Source organism: Sardina pilchardus, unplaced genomic scaffold (genome assembly GCF_963854185.1).
Source record: "Sardina pilchardus unplaced genomic scaffold, fSarPil1.1 HAP1_SCAFFOLD_105, whole genome shotgun sequence".
Taxonomy (NCBI): domain Eukaryota; kingdom Metazoa; phylum Chordata; class Actinopteri; order Clupeiformes; family Clupeidae; genus Sardina; species Sardina pilchardus.
Window position 1 is genome coordinate 82,501 of NW_026910886.1, and position 7,500 is coordinate 90,000.

Sequence of the window (7,500 nt, forward strand, 5' to 3'; positions counted from 1 at the left end):
AAGTACCATCGAAAGTTGATAGGGCAGACATTCGAAAGACACGTCGCCGCCGCCGAGGGCGCGCGATCGGCCCGAGGTTATCTAGAGTCACCAAAGCGGACCGGGGGCACGAGGCCCCCGGATGGGTTTTTGGATCTGATAAATGCACGCATCCGCAGGCCCCCGTGAAGGGGCCCAGTCAGCGCTCGTTTGCATGTATTAGCTCTGGAATTGCCACAGTTATCCAAGTACGGGTGGGAGCGATCAAAGGAACCATAACTGATTTAATGAGCCATTCGCAGTTTCACTGTACCGGCCGTGTGCACTTAGACCTGCATGGCTTAATCTTTGAGACAAGCATATGTTACTGGCAGGATCAACCAGGTAGCTGCTTCGTACAGCTTGTGGGGTTGGCCTCCGAAGAGGTTGCCCCCGTGCGTTTGCTCTCGGTCGGGGGGTAACTGGTACCACACGTCCGTGTGTGTGGACCTAGGAGGACTGAGAAAGTGTGTTTCTAGGCTGCCGAGGGGGTTGGAGCAGCCGGGGTGTGAGCCCGGCCGCCCGCCCGCCTACGGCCTCCTGTATCGGGCCCCTGAGTCAGACGGGTCGGCTGTGTCTCGCTCTGAACGTTTCGGCAAGGAGCGGAGGCTCCGTGGAGCCCCATGAGCCCCTGCCTGGAGGCCGACGCGCTGGGTCGGGGAGGGGGGTCCGAAGCGTCGGGTGGGCGGTCCGACCTGTCGGGGGGCCTCCCCAGGCGCGTCCGGTATTCCCATCGACCAGGGAGACAGACAAACAGAGAGAGAGGGTCTCATCGGGGCTTGGCGAAGCGCTGGAAAGCTTCCCTGGAGCTCAGAAATGGTCCGTTATTTTTCTGAGTCCTCTTTTTCTGCGCGCCCTCATTAACGTGCCGATACCCCACCAGGGGGGGGGGGGTTAGGTACCCTCCAGGCCAAGGGGACCTCGCTCGAAAGTGTCCGAAACCGTCGGACGCTTTTCTCGAAGCTCCCCTGTCTGAAATCCTGGAGCTCGCCACTTGCCCAGGCTATATAATTAAATAATAGGGGACTTAGGCTCAGGAGCGAAAAATTTTGCTCTTGCCTATGATGAACCTGTGGACTTAGTCTCAGGAGCGAAAATTTTTCTTCTCTCCTATGATGAACCTGTGGACTTAGCCTCAGGAGCGAAAATTTTTCTTCTCTCCTATGATGAACCTGTGGACTTAGTCTCAGGAGCGAAAATTTTTCTTGCCTATGATGTACCTAGGCTTCCTATGATGAACCTGCCTTGCCTATGATGAACCTGCGCTCCAGCACGGGGCTTTGGTGGGTCTCAGGGTTGGGTGGGGAGTGCGGGAGGCCAGCACGGGGCTTTGGTGGGACTCGGGTTAGGTGGGAAGCGCGGGAGGCCAGCACGGGGCTTTGGTGGGACTCGGGTTAGGTGGGAAGCGCGGGAGGCCAGCACGGGGCTTTGGTGGGACTCGGGTTAGGTGGGAAGCGCGGGAGGCCAGCACGGGGCTTTGGTGGGACTCAGGTTAGGTGGGAAGCGCGGGAGGCCAGCACGGGGCTTTGGTGGGACTCAGGTTAGGTGGGAAGCGCGGGAGGCCAGCACGGGGCTTTGGTGGGACTCAGGTTAGGTGGGAAGCGCGGGAGGCCAGCACGGGGCTTCGGTGGGACTCGGGTTAGGTGGGGAGCGCGGGAGGCCAGCACGGGGCTTCGGTGGGACTGGGGTTAGGTGGGGAGTGCGGGAGGACAGCACGGGAAGGCCTCCCGCACTCCCCACCTAGCCCAGAGACCCACCGATTCCCCTGAGCTTTTCAATACCTCTTTTTGTCCACAGGAGAGCGCTCTCCATTTTACCCTTTTTGTCCACAGGAGGGCGCTCCCGCAGACCCCCGCTTGTATGGCGGGCCCCAGCACCTCCGCCCAGACCCCCGCTCACCCCCGCAGACCCCCGCTTGCTATGGCGGGCCCCTGCACCCCCGCCCAGACCCCCGCTCACCCCCGCAGACCCCCGCTTGTATGGCGGGCCCCAGCACCTCCGCCCAGACCCCCGCTCACCCCCGCAGACCCCCGCTTGTATGGCGGGCCCCAGCACCTCCGCCCAGACCCCCGCTCACCCCCGCAGACCCCCGCTTGTATGGCGGGCCCCAGCACCTCCGCCCAGACCCCCGCTCACCCCCGCAGACCCCCGCTTGCTATGGCGGGCCCCTGCACCCCCGCCCAGACCCCCGCTCACCCCCGCAGACCCCCGCTTGTATGGCGGGCCCCAGCACCTCCGCCCAGACCCCCGCTCACCCCCGCAGACCCCCGCTTGCTATGGCGGGCCCCTGCACCCCCGCCCAGACTCCCGCTCACCCCCGCAGACCCCCGCTTGTATGGCGGGCCCCAGCACCTCCGCCCAGACCCCCGCTCACCCCCGCAGACCCCCGCTTGCTATGGCGGGCCCCAGCACCCCCGCCCAGACTCCCGCTCACCCCCGCAGACCCCCGCTTGTATGGCGGGCCCCAGCACCTCCGCCCAGACCCCCGCTCACCCCCGCAGACCCCCGCTTGCTATGGCGGGCCCCAGCACCCCCGCCCAGACCCCCGCTCACCCCCGCAGACCCCCGCTTGTATGGCGGGCCCCAGCACCCCCGCCCAGACTCCCGCTCACCCCCGCAGACCCCCGCTTGTATGGCGGGCCCCAGCACCCCCGCCCAGACTCCCGCTCACCCCCGCAGACCCCCGCTTGTATGGCGGGCCCCAGCACCCCCGCCCAGACTCCCGCTCACCCCCGCAGACCCCCGCTTGTATGGCGGGCCCCAGCACCCCCGCCCAGACTCCCGCTCACCCCCGCAGACCCCCGCTTGTATGGCGGGCCCCAGCACCCCCGCCCAGACTCCCGCTCACCCCCGCAGACCCCCGCTTGTATGGCGGGCCCCAGCACCCCCGCCCAGACTCCCGCTCACCCCCGCAGACCCCCGCTTGCTATGGCGGGCCCCAGCACCCCCGCCCAGACCCCCGCTCACCCCCGCAGACCCCCGCTTGTATGGCGGGCCCCAGCACCCCCGCCCAGACTCCCGCTCACCCCCGCAGACCCCCGCTTGCTATGGCGGGCCCCAGCACCCCCGCCCAGACCCCCGCTCACCCCCGCAGACCCCCGCTTGTATGGCGGGCCCCAGCACCCCCGCCCAGACTCCCGCTCACCCCTGCTCGCCGCCCCGGCTATGGCGGGCCCCTGCACCCCCGCCCAGACCCCCGCTCACCCCCGCAGACCCCCGCTTGTATGGCGGGCCCCAGCACCTCCGCCCAGACCCCCGCTCACCCCCGCAGACCCCCGCTTGCTATGGCGGGCCCCTGCACCCCCGCCCAGACCCCCGCTCACCCCCGCAGACCCCCGCTTGTATGGCGGGCCCCAGCACCTCCGCCCAGACCCCCGCTCACCCCCGCAGACCCCCGCTTGCTATGGCGGGCCCCTGCACCCCCGCCCAGACCCCCGCTCACCCCCGCAGACCCCCGCTTGTATGGCGGGCCCCAGCACCTCCGCCCAGACCCCCGCTCACCCCCGCAGACCCCCGCTTGCTATGGCGGGCCCCAGCACCCCCGCCCAGACTCCCGCTCACCCCCGCAGACCCCCGCTTGTATGGCGGGCCCCAGCACCCCCGCCCAGACTCCCGCTCACCCCTGCTCGCCGCCCCGGCTATGGCGGGCCCCTGCACCCCCGCCCAGACCCCCGCAGACCCCCGCTTGCTATGGCGGGCCCCAGCACCCCCGCCCAGACTCCCGCTCACCCCTGCTCGCCGCCCCGGCTATGGCGGGCCCCTGCACCCCCGCCCAGTCCCCCGCAGACCCCCGCTTGCTCTGGCGGGCCCCAGCACCCCCGCCCAGACTCCCGCTCACCCCTGCTCGCCGCCCCGGCTATGGCGGGCCCCTGCACCCCCCCTCAGGCCCCCGCACACCCCTGCTCGCCGCCCCGGCTATGGCGGGCCCCTGCACCCCCGCCCAGACCCCCGCAGACCCCCGCTTGCTCTGGCGGGCCCCAGCACCCCCGCCCAGACTCCCGCTCACCCCTGCTCGCCGCCCCGGCTATGGCGGGCCCCTGCACCCCCCCTCAGGCCCCCGCACACCCCTGCTCGCCGCCCCGGCTATGGCGGGCCCCTGCACCCCCCCTCAGGCCCCCGCACACCCCTGCTCGCCGCCCCGGCTATGGCGGGCCCCTGCACACCCCCGCACACCCCTGCTTGCTTGCCTCTCTCCTCCCCGGCTATGGCGGGCCCCTGCACCCCCCCGCAGACCCCAGGACACCCCTGCTTGCCACCCCGGCTATGGCGGGCCCAGTGAGCCTGCACACACACTCCAGCACATTCCCCCTACCCCTGTGCCTAACCATAACCCCAGCGGGCCTGCACACACACTCCAGCACATTCCCCCTACCCCTGTGCCTAACCATAACCCCAGGGAGCCTGCACACACACTCCAGCACATTTCCCCTACCCCTGTGCCTAACCATAACCCCAGGGAGCCTGCACACACACTCCAGCACATTCCACCTACCCCTGTGCCTAACCATAACCCCAGAGAGCCTGCACACACACTCCAGCACATTCCACCTACCCCTGTGCCTAACCATAACCCCAGCGGGCCTGCACACACACTCCAGCACATTCCACCTACCCCTGTGCCTAACCATAACCCCAGCGGGCCTGCACACACACTCCAGCACATTTCCCCTACCCCTAAGCCTAACCATAACCCCAGCGGGCCTGCACACACACTCCAGCACATTTCCCCTACCCCTGTGCCTAACCATAACCCCAGGGAGCCTGCACACACACTCCAGCACATTTCCCCTACCCCTGTGCCTAACCATAACCCCAGGGAGCCTGCACACACACTCCAGCACATTCCACCTACCCCTGTGCCTAACCATAACCCCAGTGAGCCTGCACACACACTCCAGCACATTCCCCCTACCCCTGTGCCTAACCATAACCCCAGGGAGCCTGCACACACACTCCAGCACATTCCCCTACCCCTGTGCCTAACCATAACCCCAGCGGGCCTGCACGCACACTCCAGCACATTTCCCCTACCCCTAAGCCTAACCATAACCCCAGCGGGCCTGCACACACACTCCAGCACATTCCCCTAACCCCTGTGCCTAACCATAACCCCAGCGGGCCTGCACACACACTCCAGCACATTCCCCCTACCCCTAAGCCTAACCATAACCCCAGCGGGCCTGCACACACACTCCAGCACATTCCCCTACCCCTGTGCCTAACCATAACCCCAGCGGGCCTGCACGCACACTCCAGCACATTTCCCCTACCCCTAAGCCTAACCATAACCCCAGCGGGCCTGCACACACACTCCAGCACATTCCCCTAACCCCTGTGCCTAACCATAACCCCAGCGGGCCTGCACACACACTCCAGCACATTCCCCCTACCCCTAAGCCTAACCATAACCCCAGCGGGCCTGCACACACACTCCAGCACATTTCCCCTACCCCTAAGCCTAACCATAACCCCAGCGGGCCTGCACACACACTCCAGCACATTCCCCCTACCCCTGTGCCTAACCATAACCCCAGGGAGCCTGCACACACACTCCAGCACATTCCCCTACCCCTAAGCCTAACCATAACCCCAGCGGGCCTGCACACACACTCCAGCACATTCCCCTACCCCTGTGCCTAACCATAACCCCAGCGGGCCTGCACACACAAACGGCGGGAGTAACTATGACTCTCTTAAGGTAGCCAAATGCCTGCACACACACTCCAGCACATTTCCCCTACCCCTGTGCCTAACCATAACCCCAGCAGGCCTGCACACACACTCCAGCACAGTTACGACTTTTACTTCCTTTGGGGTCCACAGGGGCTCAGACGAAGCTAGAGATATGAAACTTTGCACAGGTCATGGGGTGCATGTGTTGAGGGTCCCTGTCAATTGTCAATCTCCTAGCTCCTTGTTAACTCCCACCGATCCCCCTCCGAAGTTTCGGTATTCAACTTTTTGTAGGTTTTTCCTATGCAGTTTCTCTCCTGGGTGTCTCAGAGACACCAGCTTTAGAGTGTGTGTAGGGGGACTCAAGACGGTTAATAAGCACTTGGTTGTGACCCTCTAGCACCTACCGTTTTTGCGTGGGTGGAGGCAAACCCCGTACATACGGGACCGTGTTTCTCCCCCTGAGAACATACCACCGACTTCAAACCAAGTCCATCGTGTATGGGGCATCCCAATGTAAAACATATGTGAATGTCATGGTGATTGGACCAACGGAAGTGGGTGTTTTGGGCTTTTTTAAAAAACACGGACGTTCGGATTATATTAATAGGGGAAATTTGGGGTCCACAGGAGCTCAGATGAAGCTAGAGATATGAAACTTTGCACAGTTCATGGGGTGCATGTGTTGTAGGTCTCTGCCGATTTCCAGCTTCCTAGCTCCTTGTTAACCCCCGCCAATCCCCCTCCGAAGTTTTGGTATTCAACTTTTGGTAGGTTTTTGCTATGCAGTTTCTCTCCTGGGTGTCTCAGAGACACCAGCTTTGAAGCGTTTGTAGGGGGACTCGAGACGGTTAATAAATACTTGGTTGTGACCCTCTAGCACCTACCGTTTTTGTGTGGGAAGAGGGAAACCTCTTACATACGGGACCTATTTTCTCCCTCTGTGAACACCCCACCGACTCCAAACCAATACCAGCGTGTTTGAGACATCCCAATGTACAACATATGTGAATTTCATGGTGATTGGACCAACGGAAGTGTGTTTGTTCGGCTTTTAAAAAAAAAGGAAATAAATAAATAAGTGTGGACTTAGGCTCTGGCGCTTCAGCTTGCCTCCCGCACTCCCCACCTAACCCTGAGACCCACCGAAGCCCCATGCAGGCCTCCCGCACTCCCCACCTAGCCCTGAGACCGACAGAAGCCCCCTGCCTCTCCCTGGGGCCTGCACTCTGTCTCTGGAGAGAATTATTTTTTTCTCACCCATGATGAACCTAGGAAATAAATAAATAAGTCTGGACTTAGGCTCTGGCGCTTCAGCTGGCCTCCCGCACTCCCCACCTAGCCCAGAGACCCACCCAAGCCCCCTGCTAGCCTCCCGCACTCCTCACCTAGCCCTGAGACCGACAGAAGCCCCCTGCCTCTCCCTGGGGCCTGCACTCTGTCTCTGGAGAGAATTATTTTTTTCTCACCCATGATGAACCTAGGAAATAAATAAATAAGTGTGGACTTAGGCTCTGGCGCTTCAGCTGGCCTCCCGCACTCCCCACCTAGCCCAGAGACCCACCCAAGCCCCCTGCTAGCCTCCCGCACTCCTCACCTAGCCCTGAGACCGACAGAAGCCCCCTGCCTCTCCCTGGGGCCTGCACTCTGTCTCTGGAGAGAATTATTTTTTTCTCACCCATGATGAACCTAGGAAATAAATAAATAAGTGTGGACTTAGGCTCTGGCGCTTCAGCTTGCCTCCCGCACTCCTCACCTAGCCCTGAGACCCACAGAAGCCCCCCTGCAGGCCTCCCGCACTCCTCACCT

At 63.5% G+C, this 7,500-nt stretch overlaps 1 non-coding gene across 1 annotated transcript in view; it reads right to left on the bottom strand.

The window, feature by feature from the left end:
- The window catches only part of LOC134074619 (18S ribosomal RNA), a 1,855-nt gene extending 1,489 nt beyond the window's left edge, over window positions 1-366 (bottom strand). Inside the window, exon 1 of the ribosomal RNA XR_009937840.1 lies at window positions 1-366. This exon is cut by the window's left edge and continues 1,489 nt beyond it. This is a non-coding gene — a ribosomal RNA (18S ribosomal RNA).
- Between the last annotated feature and the right edge of the window lie 7,134 nt (window positions 367-7,500).